Here is a 14,597-nt window from a genome sequence, read left to right as displayed (position 1 = left end):
TGTTGGTAATCTCTTCTGTTTTCCGCTTTCCAGTAAGCCCTCCCCCATCCTGGATAAAGTGAGCACACACCCCCTCCCCCACCATTCAGCCCTGGCTTGACTTCATTCTAGTGCTCTGGGTCCCAATCTCTGAGGGCATCAATTGACTCAGGGAATTCAACACAAATAATGACTTAAAACATTTTAAATATAATATAAAAAGGTCTGCAGAGTTTTGTGGAGAAAATTCACATCTATTTTTGAGGAAATACAGCATTTTAAATAACTTAGACCCTTCCATGGATAACTCAGGTCCGACCTGCAGCACCTTCCTTTCCCTGCTTCCCTTCCCCCACCCTTCCCACTGGGCCCCAGTTCTGCACTTAACCTGTGTTCCAGAGGTAAGATTTGGTGAGCTATGCTTTTAGGGGATAACCTTACAGAACTGAACTCCTAAGGAGCCACACATTTTATTTCAGAAGGGCGCTGACTGCTCAGGAGCTGGTTGGAAGGTGCTATTAACATCAGAATGCAAGGCTCTTCCTAGAGGCTCAGACGCACCTGCTGTAAAGGTGAGACACGTGCATAGAAAAATACTTGAGAACAAATGGTGGAATGATACTGGCGCCTTGGATGCCCACATCCCTTAATAGGTCTTCCTTAATACTTACCAATCACGGGTGACTTCCACAGTAAATAAAAAAATGGATATTCCATCCATTATATTCTGGCAAATTATTCATGATTTAGCTAAGTCTGACCTAAAGAGAAACATGATCAGGAAACATGCTTGTATTAATTTTATGATTTTTAAGGATCAAGTTTCTATTTGGTTGGAAACATTTAATAGGAAACACAGTGAAAATGAAATGGATGAAATTTTCTTGTCCTGGAGATAACAATTCTTCCATTTTAAGGGCTGATTAAAACAATGGAGGAAAACAAATCTAGTGGGATTACATAAAGAAATATAAGTAAAAATCCTGGTTTTATATGGTTTATAATTTTTTTTTCCTCTTCTCAACTTTGGAGAAGTAGGCAAGAAAGGATCAGAATTTGGTTAAAGTCCCAGGCTCACCATTTATTATTGCTTGGATGTCCTCCATGTAACCTTGGAAAAGTTTTATTTCCTATGGGACCTTCAGTTGCCTCATCTAAAAAAATGCAGTTACTAAAAGCATCTAGTTAGTGTTGTGTGAAATGATAACCGGATATCTAGCGAGCTGTCTGGAAAGCAGTATTCCACGGGTGCTAACTATAAATAATAAGAGGGAGAATTGCGAACTCCTTTTGTATATGTCATCTATGATCACAGGCTACTTCTTTTTAGAGTTTGCTTATTGGTCATATAACATGTACTCTTTTTAAAAAAATATGAAAATGCTCTTTTTCTTTATTTTTCTCGTATAATGTAAGCTTATCTCATGATGCGGTTCTCACATATGTTGTACTTCTAATTCCCATTAGTGTAAGGAATAATTGAACATTTTTAAACCTTCAAACATTTCCATATAAGAACTGTGTTTATTGTATTATTTATCATATTAAGACAAATTCTAGGAGTGACCTTATTAATCTTTATAATCTATTCAATAAGTGTTGCTATTTAAAATCTACAATATTTCAAAATAATATGAGGAAATATACTTACAAAAATTTATATTGTATCTATAGTTTCTTAAAGAAACACTATGACGTTTTATCAGGAATGCAAATGAGATAGGGAAAAAACCATACTCAGAACACACACTATACTTTTTCAACAAATGTTTTCATATATTTTACTAATTGTTCTTCATATGCAGATCATTTTTACTTAATACTGCTTTTTATCCCATTTTTCTTAATTGTAGTTTATAATGGCAACATATAATACTCTATTACATTGTTTTATTATAATTAAATTTGCCATTTCCTTTTGATGTACTTGTTCTAGTTTTTAAGATACAAGTGGTGTTTCAGTGAGCTTTTTACACACAATCCACCCCCACCTCTGCCCTTTTTTTTAGGGAGGGGGGAGGATGAATTAGGGAGTGTTACAAGTGTGTCAGATACTGTCAACTCTTTTGATTGTTGAAACATAAGTGCCTTTTAAAAGGGTTCTGGTTAGTTGGCAGGTCGTTTCTATCAGGTTTTATCAATGGATGTAGGGCATTAGTTTTAAATTGGCTAATTTAATTGATACCAACCATCTCTCACCTTTCCTTATTTCATTACAGACAACAGATACATTTTAAAGTCATCGGATGATTAACAAACAAAACAAAACAAACCTTTAAAAATGTATTTCTGGCTTATAGATAACCAAGTACTGATGGTTTGACTTACTGTAACATTTCCTTTAAATTCTTACTATCTAAAGCTCCAGTCACCGAATGGAGAATTGGAAACCACTGTTTTGGTTTTATGGGCATTTAAAAATAGCCTTCGGACATCTTTATCTTGAGTTTTGCTATTAAAACAACTCTGCGAAGTCTTCCTTAGCTTGCTTTTTCTTTTACCAGAACTGTAGGAGGACAGACACATCTTAGTATTTACTCACTGCACCCCTTCCCCCCAAATGTAGTCATCATGAATGAATGGACAGAAAGGGGTAAGGGAATTTCCTTGAGATGCATAATTAGATGTGAAAAAAGGGGGGGGGGTGTAGAGAAAAGTGTGAGAGCTAAAGAGAAAAAAAAATAAGCAAATTAGGGAGGAAGACACGAAAGTATGAAGGGACTAGATTTACGTTGCATTTCCATGTGCCAGTCCCTCTGTAGCCTGTAGGATAAGCTATGCTTCAGGTTCACTGATGCACAGTTGATTGTAATTTTGGTCCAAATAATTCTGCCGCCTCTTTCCCATTGCTCATTTCTTTTCTGAGTCTTTATTCCATTTTATTTTGAAGCAAAGCACTTTCTGACTTTCTGGTTCTGTCCGCCACTGGCTCAGCGCTGCAGCTTCCCCTCCGTGTGAATTTGCACTTCAGGGGCACTGTTTCCTGTCAGAAACCCAAGGCAGGCCCCTGACCTTTCTAGGTGCCGATTCACACAGGAAAGAACCTGACAAGTTTCACAGGGCACATGACTTCACTGTGAGAGCTGATCAGCGTGGTGTGTAAATGGGCCCCCCCTTCCCATACCTCTTAGCCTCCCAGGGGTCCTAGACTGATTAGAAAATTTAAAAATGGGCATAACCCTTTCCCAGCACAAATGACAGAAGGTTAGAATCTGATATTTAGATTTGCCCGGATGGAAATCAATCAAGGCCAATGATAATGCTGTTTGACTCCAGGATCAGGTGATTTTTTTTTTTAAATTGTAATAAAATATCCTAATATAAGATGTACTGTTTCAACCATTTTCTTTCCGTATATTTGGCAAGTTCCAGCTTTTCGCACTGTGCAAAGCACTTTTCTAAATACCGGAAATTCAGAGATGAAGAGGAGGTACTTGTCCTCAAACAGCAAAAGTTGAGTTAAATCCATATTTTTTTTCACATGACCATATCTAACTTGGAAATGTGTGCAAACATATGTAAGTTACAGAGCTGAAAACCATTCCTTCCCTATTTTGGGAATAGATGAGCCTTTAACCCTTGCTTTATTTTTATTTTTTAATTGTGGTAAAATATACATGACATCAAATTGACTTTTAGGCCTTTTTAAGTGTCCAAGTCAAGGTGATTTTTATTCACTACATAATTTAAGCTTCAAGGAGCATTTATGTAGAGCTTTATTAGAGAAGCATGAAGCTGTAAAAGAAGTTGATGTGCAAATCTTCCACTTTTTTTTTTCTTGAATTAAAATAACCGGTTTTCTTTCCTCTTCCGCCTTTCCTCATTTTTTTACACATATATTTTGGTAGTTGAAGTATTGCCAAGTTCCTTTAAACCTGTTTTTCCTCTAATGTAGAGATCTTTTTTTCTTTTTCCTTTGAGTCTTAAAAATAGTTTTCTGCACTGTATTTGTAATCCATGTTTAATCATTTCTACTAGTTTTATAATAATAAAAATGAAATTGGCATTTGTTTCATCTGATATGAGTTACAGTTATTAATAAGGTCACGTTTGGAATAAGGGTATCCAAACTTCAGCTCTTTCACTGGGAAAGGTTTAGCAAATCTAAATTATTTAAGGAAGTAACATTTATATTTTTCCAAATAATATTTTCCTCCCCATCACAGGGACTCTAGAGGAGTGATTTTATGTGGCAGTAGTCGGATTGGATGCCTGATAGGTCTACTCGGTGTCTTCATTTAACTCTATCTGTAGACCTTTCTTTATCTTGTCACATCAGTCTAATCTAATGCATTTCATTGCTTTATTCATGGCTTATTGATTGATGATATAATCTACATTATTTTGTATTCATGACGTTGACTCTTTATAAAAAGGCAGAGCATGAACTTGTGTTATTCGGAATTCCCCTGAGTATCATTCTTGCTCAGAATATGCTAGTAAACTATTTAGAGGCTAATAGTCCTATGGAAATGAAGTGTCAGAACCTTTGTAGCTGCTTAGACTATTCGTAGATTTTTTAAAAACCATGAAGAAATTGAAATGTTCAACATGTATAACTTACTAAGGTTCATAGTTAGTTGCATAATTAAGAATGTTCAAAATGACTTTGAAGCTACAGCTACATTTGCTCGGGCATCCAATGTATTTGGATGCTTTTCAGGGCAGATGAGCAGCAGAGATTTCTTAGAAAATAGAAGTAGCTGGGATGGAATGACATTTGCCCTTCCTTTTGCTACCTTTGATTTTGTTTTGTTTTAGAAGTTTGGCTTCATCTTCCTTGAGTTACTAAACTGCTTTAAGCTTCTTTCCGAGTATCACAGCCAAACTGAAAGATTTCCTCACCTGTGTTTTAAAACACTGCTGTCAAACTAAGCAAAGGCGAGCAATAGAGATGCCTTTTTCTTGTGTTTTCAGTTTATTTGCATTCGTTCCTGACTTCTTAAGCTATTTTATATCCCCGAAGGAGTTTGCTTGCTTTTAACTCTTATATGTGTGTGTGTGTGTGTGTGTGTGTGTGTGTGTGTGTTGTTACCTGAAATCTGTAAGAGATCAAAGTAAATGTCAGCCGGTTAATAGAAGAGATTTTTCTTTTCTCTCTGAGCTGTGTTACAAAGGGAGATTTCTTTTGCCTTATTTATAATGTTGAGAACTCAATGTAGTTAGGAAGACACTGAGTCATTAAAGTTTGAGAAGTGTCAGGGAGGCTGGTACTATTCTGTGTAGAGTCTCAAATATTTGAAGTTTATTGGAACTGAAATTTAATCAATAGAAATCTATAAATAATTGGAGTTTTTCCTAATTTCTTATGTTTTAGGTAGATTTTGTATTTTTCTTTCTTAATGCATCTTCACTCATGAAAACAAAATTTGGCTAAAATAAATGATTCTGCTCATCTTTTTAGTGGTTGAGTGATCAACACTAACTTGTTTATACTGCCAGTTATTTTATAAGACACTTACAAGGTCAAAGGAGATGAAATACATCTGGGGACCAAACTGATTTGTGCCTGAGGAATTATGATTATGGTCAGTAATTTTTGTACTACCTGTATACTGTACGTGTTTCTCCTTCGGATGTCCGCTTACTCTGCTGCAGTGCAGCCGATTGCTGCTTTTATCCCTGGGACTGCTAGCTTATCACAGAGTGTTTGCGTGTGACAAAATGATACATGTACCCATCTATCTATTTGGTTATTGGGGAGCGGGGAACTTCTGTGCCATCTATAGCTAGTGAGGACAATTCAATGTAGAAACCATTAGGTGGACAACCAAGGCTCTAAATCAAGGAGAGTTTAGTACTTTGCTGGGTATTTGTTAGAATATGAAGTTGGGGGCACCTGGGTGGCTCAGTTGTTAAGCGTCTGCCTTTGGCTCAGGTCATGATCTCAGTCCTGGGATCAAGCCCTGCATCGGGCTTCCTGTTCCTTGGGAAGCCTGCTTCTTCCTCTCCCACTCCCCCAGCTTGTGCTCCCTCTCTCGCTGTCTCTCTCTGTCAAATAAATAAATAAATAATCTAAAAAAAAAGAGAGAGAATATGAAGTTGGAATTCAGGAACTATTTTCTCTGCAATATGGTTGGTGGTTGGGTATGAGTTTGTTAGAGGTAATTTATTCTACAAAGCCCATTTCCTCTAGAATGTGCCTTCCCTAGGACATGGTACTACCAGTAGAATCCTGTGTGTGACCGTGTTACCTATTGGAAAATGCTAGAGTTTTCATATGAATTTTTCAGAGCATTGCTATAGCACTGACAGCAGAGATATGAATGTAAACACTTCTAAGCTATAGACAACTTGTTATTTTAGAGGCTGAATGTTGGAAGAAGGGTTCTCTTGCACTGGTGGTGATAAACTGCTAGGGATTGGAATCTCTTTCTAGATTAGTCTCTTAGGGACACTCTTGACTCTGACTATATTTTCCATACCCCTTTTATTTTCTCTGAGGTTCCTAGAAACTTGGTTAATCTACTATTCACAGTCAACACCCGATGCTTCATACCATAGTTGCTGTTCTCCGCTCCCTTCACCTCCTTTCTGTTGTATGGGGTTGAATAGTCTTCCCTCCCAAAATTCATGTCCTTGGCACCTCAGAATGTGACCTTATTCTGGAACACTGAAAAGGGGGAAAAAAAAAGAATATGACCTTATTTAGAAATGGGTTGTTGCCGATGTAATTACTGAAGATGAGGTCATACTGGAGTAGGTTGGGCCCTTAATCCAACATGACTGGTATTCTTAGAAGAGACATAGACTACACAGGGAGGACGCCACGTGATGGTGGAGACAAAGACCGAAGTGGGGTGTCTTCAAAACAAGGGACACCAAGGATTGCTGGCAACACCAGAAGCTACGAGAAAGGCGGGGAACGCTTTCTCCACTTTAGGCTTCAGAGAGAGCGTGGCTCTAATTACACCTTGATTTTGGATTTCTAGCTTCCGGAACTGTGAAAGAATAAGTAACTGTTGTTATAAGCCACTGAATTTGTGGTACTTCCTTACAGCAGCCCTAGGAACCTTCTACATCCGCCAATTTACGGAAGGTTCAGTCCTGGGTTTGTTTTGGATACGAGTGTTGAAGTAATTTTAGTGTTGTTCCTGAAAGCTTAGTACTACTAGAAATGGTAGAGAAGTTGAATATAAAATCAGGAAAGTTATCATAGTTGAGGGAATTCCAAAAATAAAGTTTAGAAAGATAATGTGCAAAGGGCATTAGTTTCCTTTCCTTTCTTTTTAAGATTTTATTTATTTATTTGATAGAGTGATCTCAAGTAGGCAGAGAGGCAGGCAGAGAGAGAGGTGGGGAAGCCCGCTCCCTGCTGAGCAGAGAGCCCGATATGGGGCTCAGTCCCAGGACCCTGAGACCATGACCTGAGCCGAAGGCAGAGACTTAACCCACCGAGCCACCCAGGCGCCCCAAGCATTAGTTTTCAATCAGCTTCAGTTTAGTCTCCAGAGAAAGTGTTTCCATTCCCCGGAGATTCTAATTGTGTTGTTTTAGGGTAGGGCCCTGGGCATTTGTATGTCTAAAAGCCTCCAGAGGGAATCTGGGAGTATACAACCAAGGTAGACAATCACTCATGCAAAGTAAGGAGTAAGACATATTAGGTATAGTGCGCTGGCTCTCAGGTCTGGCTGCACTGGGATCTACCAGGTGGCTTTTCAAACCTATGGCCCGCTGAGGGCCAGCCCCAGACATCCACTTGTCATTGGTCAGGGGTTCAGATGCTCAAAGAGTTTAAAAAGCTCCTGGTGAATTCTGATGTGTACCTGACATTGAGAAATTTGGTCTAAAGTTCTTTATATTCCACTGAATAGCAGGGATACTTAAAATTTAAAACTTTTTGAGACTTTGTGTCTGTGTGTGCGGGCGCATGCAATGGATAGATTTAGATATAGTTAGTTTCAGCAAAACAGAAATCTGTGTCCTGATTCTAACTTCTTCATATTGCATGGCTTTCCTGAACGTCTTTGACAAAGAGAGGGCTGGTGAGGGGTCTGTGGGTTGGATGTGTTGGGGGATTGGTGTGGTCACGAGTGGTTGCATCTGGGTAGCGGTGGGGGTTCGTGTGTTTTTTTGATTGACTTTCCTACCTCCTTTTCTCTGCATCATTCCTTGTCTTTTCTACTCTTACAAAACCAGTCTTGGGCCCAGCACATTATGGAAACGAGAAGGAAAATGTAGACTTGAAAAAGCATAGAAGATGAGTAGATTCTACATAGGGGAAAAAACAGAATAGGAAAAATGTCGTCTGGCAGAGGTAGGGAGGCAAAGAGGTCCAGGCAAAGAGGCAAACAGGGGTGGCTGTTTAATTATGAGCGTGGGGGAATGCCCACTAATTTTGTAGAGAGGGGACTTGATGTGTGTGGATGTGGATGTATGGACAGATATTTATCTAGTGAGGGAGCGCCGTTCTTCTGTGTATAGAAATGTGTACATGCACACCAATGTGTACATACAATAAATTGTATTTTTTCCTGAAATTCTTTTTGCAGTGAATGTCATTGCTGTATTTTGTGATGGTTTCATAAAAGTGAGTTCTTCTCGATCTTGCAGTTCACTGTTTTCAGTGTAGACTTGACAGTTGGGTTGTACTCTCAGTGCTGACCAGGAGCTGTGTTGCTGTTCATACCCCCAGTGCTTCCTAGTAACTTGCATTACTTATGTTACAACTTCCATTGTGGCTATTACTTCTAGAGTGACAGCGTATTTGAAATATCTATGAAGACATTAAAACATCAGATTTAATATAGTTAAATTTCACATAGAAGGTTTGGAATGAATGTCTCTGTGTTGAGTTTTCATTTTGCGCTGGTTTCTTGTCAAGTTTTTGTGCTTTGCTCGCCTCCCTGTGATCATAGCTGTGTCCCTTTTTGTTTATTTGTTTCTAAACTTCACTACTGATCTGGCTGCTGCTGTTCAACTATTCTAAGCCTGTGGTGTGGCTAGTGCTACCATTAAGGAGAACATTGCTATTGGTGAAATTCTTAGAAGTTGGTTTCTATACTTTGTACTGGATTCTTAAAAGCGATAGCCATAGCTATCTGAAATTCTTCTATGCCTTCTATGCACTTTGCACTCTTGTATTTAGCTTTCATATGGTCCTTTGAGGTAGATGATGGCATTTTGGTTTATTGGGACCGGACTGTCACTTAGCATTGTACTTTGGATCTAATCAGTGGCATATTAGTAAGCAGTATTTGGAGTAAAAAGCTCTGATTAGTTGCATCTGCCAATTTCCTTGATACAAATACACTGACCATTATGGCTCTTGAGCTACAGAAGTGCAGTTATGGGGTCATGTACAGATGTCCATGGTCAGCTCTCATGTGCTGTACTAGCCAGTCCCAAGCTCTCTCTCTGGATCTTACACTAAAGCTAGTGTTGTTTCTGTTACCTTTCCTTCTTTCCCTCCCTGCCTTTTCTCCTTCCTTTCCCCCTCTCTCTTTCTCCCTCCTGGAACCTTCCCCTTCCCCCCACCCTCTAGTCATTTTCCATGATCTCCTGTATCATTATCTCAAGAATATCATGTCTTGTTTGTAGCTTCTTCTATTAAAAGTTTCTCAGAGACATGGACTTATCATCAACCGTCAACTTTCAGGACCCTTATTTCCTTAGACCAGAGTAGAATTAATAGACAGGATTTATTATATTAAGTCGTCTCTTTTTTATTCTTGATAAGAACAATGTGAGTATCAAGTCAATTGCCTGATCGTTCCAGATGTGAGTAGCAGTTTTATAAACTTATTATGTCAAAGTGATTTTACTCCTGACACTCAACTGATATTTCCGAGTGTAATTCAAACTGCTTTTTTCTTTTCATGCCTCCCTTTTCTCTACATTCCCTTTACCTGAAAGTACTTTTGTTCTGAGATATGGTTTGCTTGACACAGTTATGTAGTAGCAGACTTGGAAGGTGCTGGATCTTGATGGTAATGAAAACCCACGAGAATTGTCCGTCATCTTTCTTCACAATTGCAAAGGAAGTGGCAGGTGTTAAAATCTTTTTCCCATTCCATATTTTGATGGAAAAGTCTAAACACTTGTCTAATCTCCTTCCCCTTCTCTATCTCTACCTGATTATAAATCTCAGAAAACATGTGTCTTAGAAAGTTTTCATTTATCCTGTTTCTGGCTCTAACACTGACTTCCTTAAAAATTGGAGTGCATTCTAAATCATTGCATCCTGTCAAGTGTCCTGCCTGCACCCAGACCTCCAGTGTGATGTATTAGGCATCCGTAAAGTGCTGCTGCCTTTGTGGGATTTGTCCGGTAGTGATTAGGTACCCATCTTCTTTCTTCAGACACGGATAGGCTGAATGGGAGTAGAGCGCTTGAATCCATCACTGGCAGGGGCCGCTTGCTTTTTTGTGTTACTTTGACTAGATAGAAGTTGCTTTAGTCCATGAGAACTGTGCGATTAACAAAGAATTGCTAAAATTTCTGGAATGGCTTCTTCAAAGTTTATATATGCATGAAAAGATATTTTAGCCAATATAAATAGGAGGCTTGTGATGTCTTTTTTTTTTTTTTAGACAAACAAATTTCATGTAAGAATGACCTCTTTTAAAAGCAGGCTGTGTTTTTCTTTTCCAGCATGTCAGACCCCTGGAAGACGTGGCCACAGGCCATGGGATTTCCCACTCAACAGAATGTCATTTTATGTTAATCCCCAAAGAGTTCAGAATTGTTGGGATTTTATGACTGCCTGACATTTGTACTTAACGTATAGGCCATGACACTGAGCAGTGAGAGCTGATGGGCACAGGGACCAGCGACGGAGTTACTATTACGGGGGAAGTGAAAGAAAGACCAGAAGGTTTCCATGTGGTTTGCAGTCCAGACAATTGTTTTTGCCTTTGCTGAGGACCTAGTTAAAGGAGCAGATTTTTATCTCCTAAAAATGTTAAAATTGGAAGCATTTTCCACCAGAAAAAGAAATTCCCAGAAAAGAGGGAATTTTATTTTGCGAACTAATTACATGAAGAGATGCAAAGTTATATTGATCTGTTCCCTACTTAGATTTAAACGTACAGATCTTTGATTGCAAGGGACTTGTAAGTTAAAAAGACCTATTTTGAGTAAGCTTTGGACAGAGAAATCCAATTTTCAACACGAACAACATAGCTTCATTCTCTCTGTGATAGTTCTATAGTAATTGTACTGATTTATGATGAATATATTTGTCATCTGAAGAGAGTTAACAATGAAATGGAATTACTCTATAGCCAAAAAACTCTTTACAGCTTGAAGTCTTCATATGGAGAGTTAATAGTATGGGAATAGGAAAAAAAAAAAATATATATATATATATACACTTATGTATATGTATATATATATCATGGTTTCGTTAGATGAATGAAACATGCCTGACATTGGTTTGTTATTGTCGTTGGTAAAGAATAAAACATCATGTGGCTTCTCAGAGCCATAGGTCTTACTGAATGATCTGTTATAAGAGCAGGATGATGCCTAAATATTTGAGTGTTAGGGAGTTAAACATAATTTCCAATGAAACAGACAAAATGTCTGGTAAAATCTAATTCCTGAATGTTTGAACAGTGACCTATTCCCAAAGGAGGATTTGCCTTCTTGAAATGATATGTATGGATTTATTTTGTATACCTTTTCAGCAGTGGTGAGCTCCCCCTTAGGGCATTTCTGCATATTAAGTCACTTTTGCAGGAGATAATTAGCCATGTATTATGCATAAGAAGGCAGACTAACCGGAGGGGGGGGGGTGGGAGAGCCTTAGAAATTTCTAGTGAGCAAGGGCTTGAAAATGAAGAATTTATTGTGTAGCCCCGTGTTACTAATTTAAAATTGGTAAGATCCTGTTGAAGTTTAGCTTATGGAGGATGTTGCCTTTATGGTTCTAATTAAAAAAACAAACAAACAAACAAAAAACAAAAAGGAAGAATTATAAGTACTTTCAAAGGCTTTCTCATAGCCTTGGCTATTCCAACCTCAATTTCTCACGTTTTCCTATGCTGGCAGGCACCACTGGATAATCCGGAGCCCTGTGCCCCCCCCCCCCCCCGCTGTGGCAGAGCTGGTGTGCCTCCTGGTGACAGCTCTGGAACTGCCAGCCCTGAGGCTTTCTCACCCCTTCTTTGCTTCTCCCCTTAGCGTAGGCCATCTTGATACACCAGCGCTCTGCTTTTCCAGACCTTTCGCTGCTCTTTGGCCAGTTACTTCCAACTCAGACCATTTGTTTGAGATGTTTGTATAGGTATAAATATAAATACATAGATGTATGTGTGTATCCATTTTCTCTCATGGCAGTTGCCAACTTATCTCAGGAAAACCTTTTCTTCTTCTTTTTTTACTTTGCAATAAAAAGATCATGACCCCGCTTCCGCTGTTCCATCACTTTTATGGCAGTGTTAAACCTGTGTGTATGTAGTCTATATTTAGCAAACAGATTAAAATAGAATTCGTCAGGAAAGAGAAGAGTTAGAAATAAGATCAAGATGAGATCTCAGGTAGAATCAAGTGACGAGTCAAGTTCAGAGGATTTCAGACTTCTTGGAATTGTGTGAATCATCTGTGTTGACTTTTTTTTTTTTTTGGTGGAGGACCTTTATTTATTCATTTATTTTTAGTTCGCCTTTTCACCAAAGTGCAGTTCCCGTGCAGAAAAGGGCACATATTACAGGGGTACAGTGGGTGAGCTCCCACAAAGTGAATGTCTGCACTCAAAGGCCACCCAGAACTGGTCATAGTCACTCACAGGAGAGTCGCCTCCTCGCTCACTTCCATCGTCATACACAGCTGTATCCCTCAACACGAGTATAACGGGTCGTCTTTTGAGTTAAGCTTCTTTCACCTAACAGGATGATTTTTGAGATTTATCCATAGTGTTCTTTTGTTTCATTGCTGTATAATGTTCCAGTGTATGAATTTATTTAAAACTTCCACAGATTGATTTATCCACCTGACTGTTGGTGAACATTTGCCTGTTTCCAATTTTCAGCTGTCAGGGGTATTCTTGGGAAAGCTTTGTGATACGCACGTGTGCATATTTCTGCATGGCATATTCCTGGAAGTGGGATTGCTGGGATTGCTGAGTCTTAAAGAATATGTTTTTATTCTAGTAGATGCTGCCAAGCAGTTTTCCTAAGTGTCCCAATTTAGATGTTCATCAACAGTGTATGAAAGTTCCAGATGCCCCATGTTCTTGCTATTATTCATATTTTCTTGCTGTGTGTGTTCGCCATTTTGATGGCTGTGTCTTAGTGTCTCATATGGCTTCAATTTACATTTTCCTAATGCTTAATGTTGGTGCACACCTTTCATAAGTTAGTGGCCATTTGGCTATCTTTTGGGAGGAATTTGTCCAATTTTTTTTTTTTTAAGATTTTATTTATGTATTTGACAGAGAGAGAGAGAGATCACAAGTAGGCAGAGAGGCAGGCAGAGAAAGAGGGAAGCAGGCTCCTTGTTGAGCAGAGAGCCCGATGTGGGCGTCGATCCCAGGACCCTGAGATCATGACCTGAGCCGAAGGCAGGTCTAACCCACTAAGCTACCCAGGCGTCCTTTGTCCAAGTTTTTTGTTGTTGTTGTTCAGTTAAAGAAAAACAAAACATCTTAAGTGTCTTTCCCTTTTTGTTCATTTCTAAAATTGACCCAAATACCAAATCCACTCTGATATTTGTTGGGGACGATGAGAATCATGGAAATGTTACTCAGTAGTATGTATGTGTTCATTCATTAAACTAATGTTTTTTTGAACATTTCTTATGTTGTATATCTTTACGGTAGTAAATAATGGTGTCTGCCTTAAAGAGTTTGCAGTCTAGTTGGGTATTAAGGAAAGTAAAAAAAAAAAAAAATCAAGAAGACTTGGTGTTAAGTGCTTTGACAGTTAGGAGCAAGAAGAGAACCCAGTGAAAAAGCATAAGCAGGCACACATACCATTAACTGATTCTCTCAGTTTAAGAAAAGACTTCCCATAAGAGAAGAAAGGGAGCCAAAACTTAGATGAAAAGTAGGACTTAGCCGGACGAAAATTAGGATGGGGAGTTGTGTTTCAGGTAGAGGAAATGAAAACACATGTGAGAGATGGCGGTGCTGATGGAGAGAACTCCTGTATTTGCATGTAAGGGATGGGGGCAGGGGCCGGGGCCGGGAGTGTTGTTTAAAAAGTCTTAATTAAAAAGTATTTCTTAATTTATTTAACTATTATTTACTGAGCCCCTCTCATGTACCAAACCCTGTGTAAGTCACAAGGACAAAGGATGGGAAACATTATTATCAGCAATAACAACAATAATGACTAACGTTTACTTCTTCCTGTATGCTGGGCATTGTGATAAGCACTTTCCTTACATTTTTGCATTTCATTCCTGGAGCCATTCCAGCATAAGCGCTGTTATTATTCCTGTTTTATATTTGAGAAACCTGGGTCCTAGACAGGCTGAGCAACTTCAGTAAGCCCTAGAATGCCCCATGCCCATTGAAAATGTAGTCTAGTGGGGACTTTCAGAAATCGCACAAGGAATTATATGGACAAGTTGTAATTGCTTTGAGGGTTACATACCATTAAGTTAGCCATTAATAGGAAGAGTTGTAAGATATTGAAATCTACAAAATGGATTAAAAGTATAGGGAGGAGGGC

The 14,597-nt window shown here is 38.7% G+C and overlaps 1 protein-coding gene across 7 annotated transcripts in view; it reads left to right on the top strand.

Moving 5' to 3' along the window:
• KLF12 (Kruppel like factor 12) overlaps positions 1-14,597 on the top strand; it is a 436,995-nt gene that overhangs the window by 107,139 nt on the left and 315,259 nt on the right. For 3 of the 7 annotated variants that reach the window (XM_045978045.1, XM_045978048.1, XM_045978046.1), the window contains exon 2: positions 459-551. The exons of the other annotated variants lie outside the window; for them this stretch is intronic. The gene's annotated coding sequence lies outside the window, so the exon portion shown is untranslated. The remainder of the gene's footprint in view (positions 1-458; positions 552-14,597) is intronic. 7 annotated transcript variants of the gene reach the window in all.

Source organism: Meles meles, chromosome 14, assembly GCF_922984935.1.
Source record: "Meles meles chromosome 14, mMelMel3.1 paternal haplotype, whole genome shotgun sequence".
NCBI classification, from domain to species: Eukaryota; Metazoa; Chordata; class Mammalia; order Carnivora; family Mustelidae; genus Meles; species Meles meles.
The sequence above is the reverse complement of the archived record's forward strand: the minus strand, read 5'-3'. Positions and strand labels throughout refer to the sequence as shown.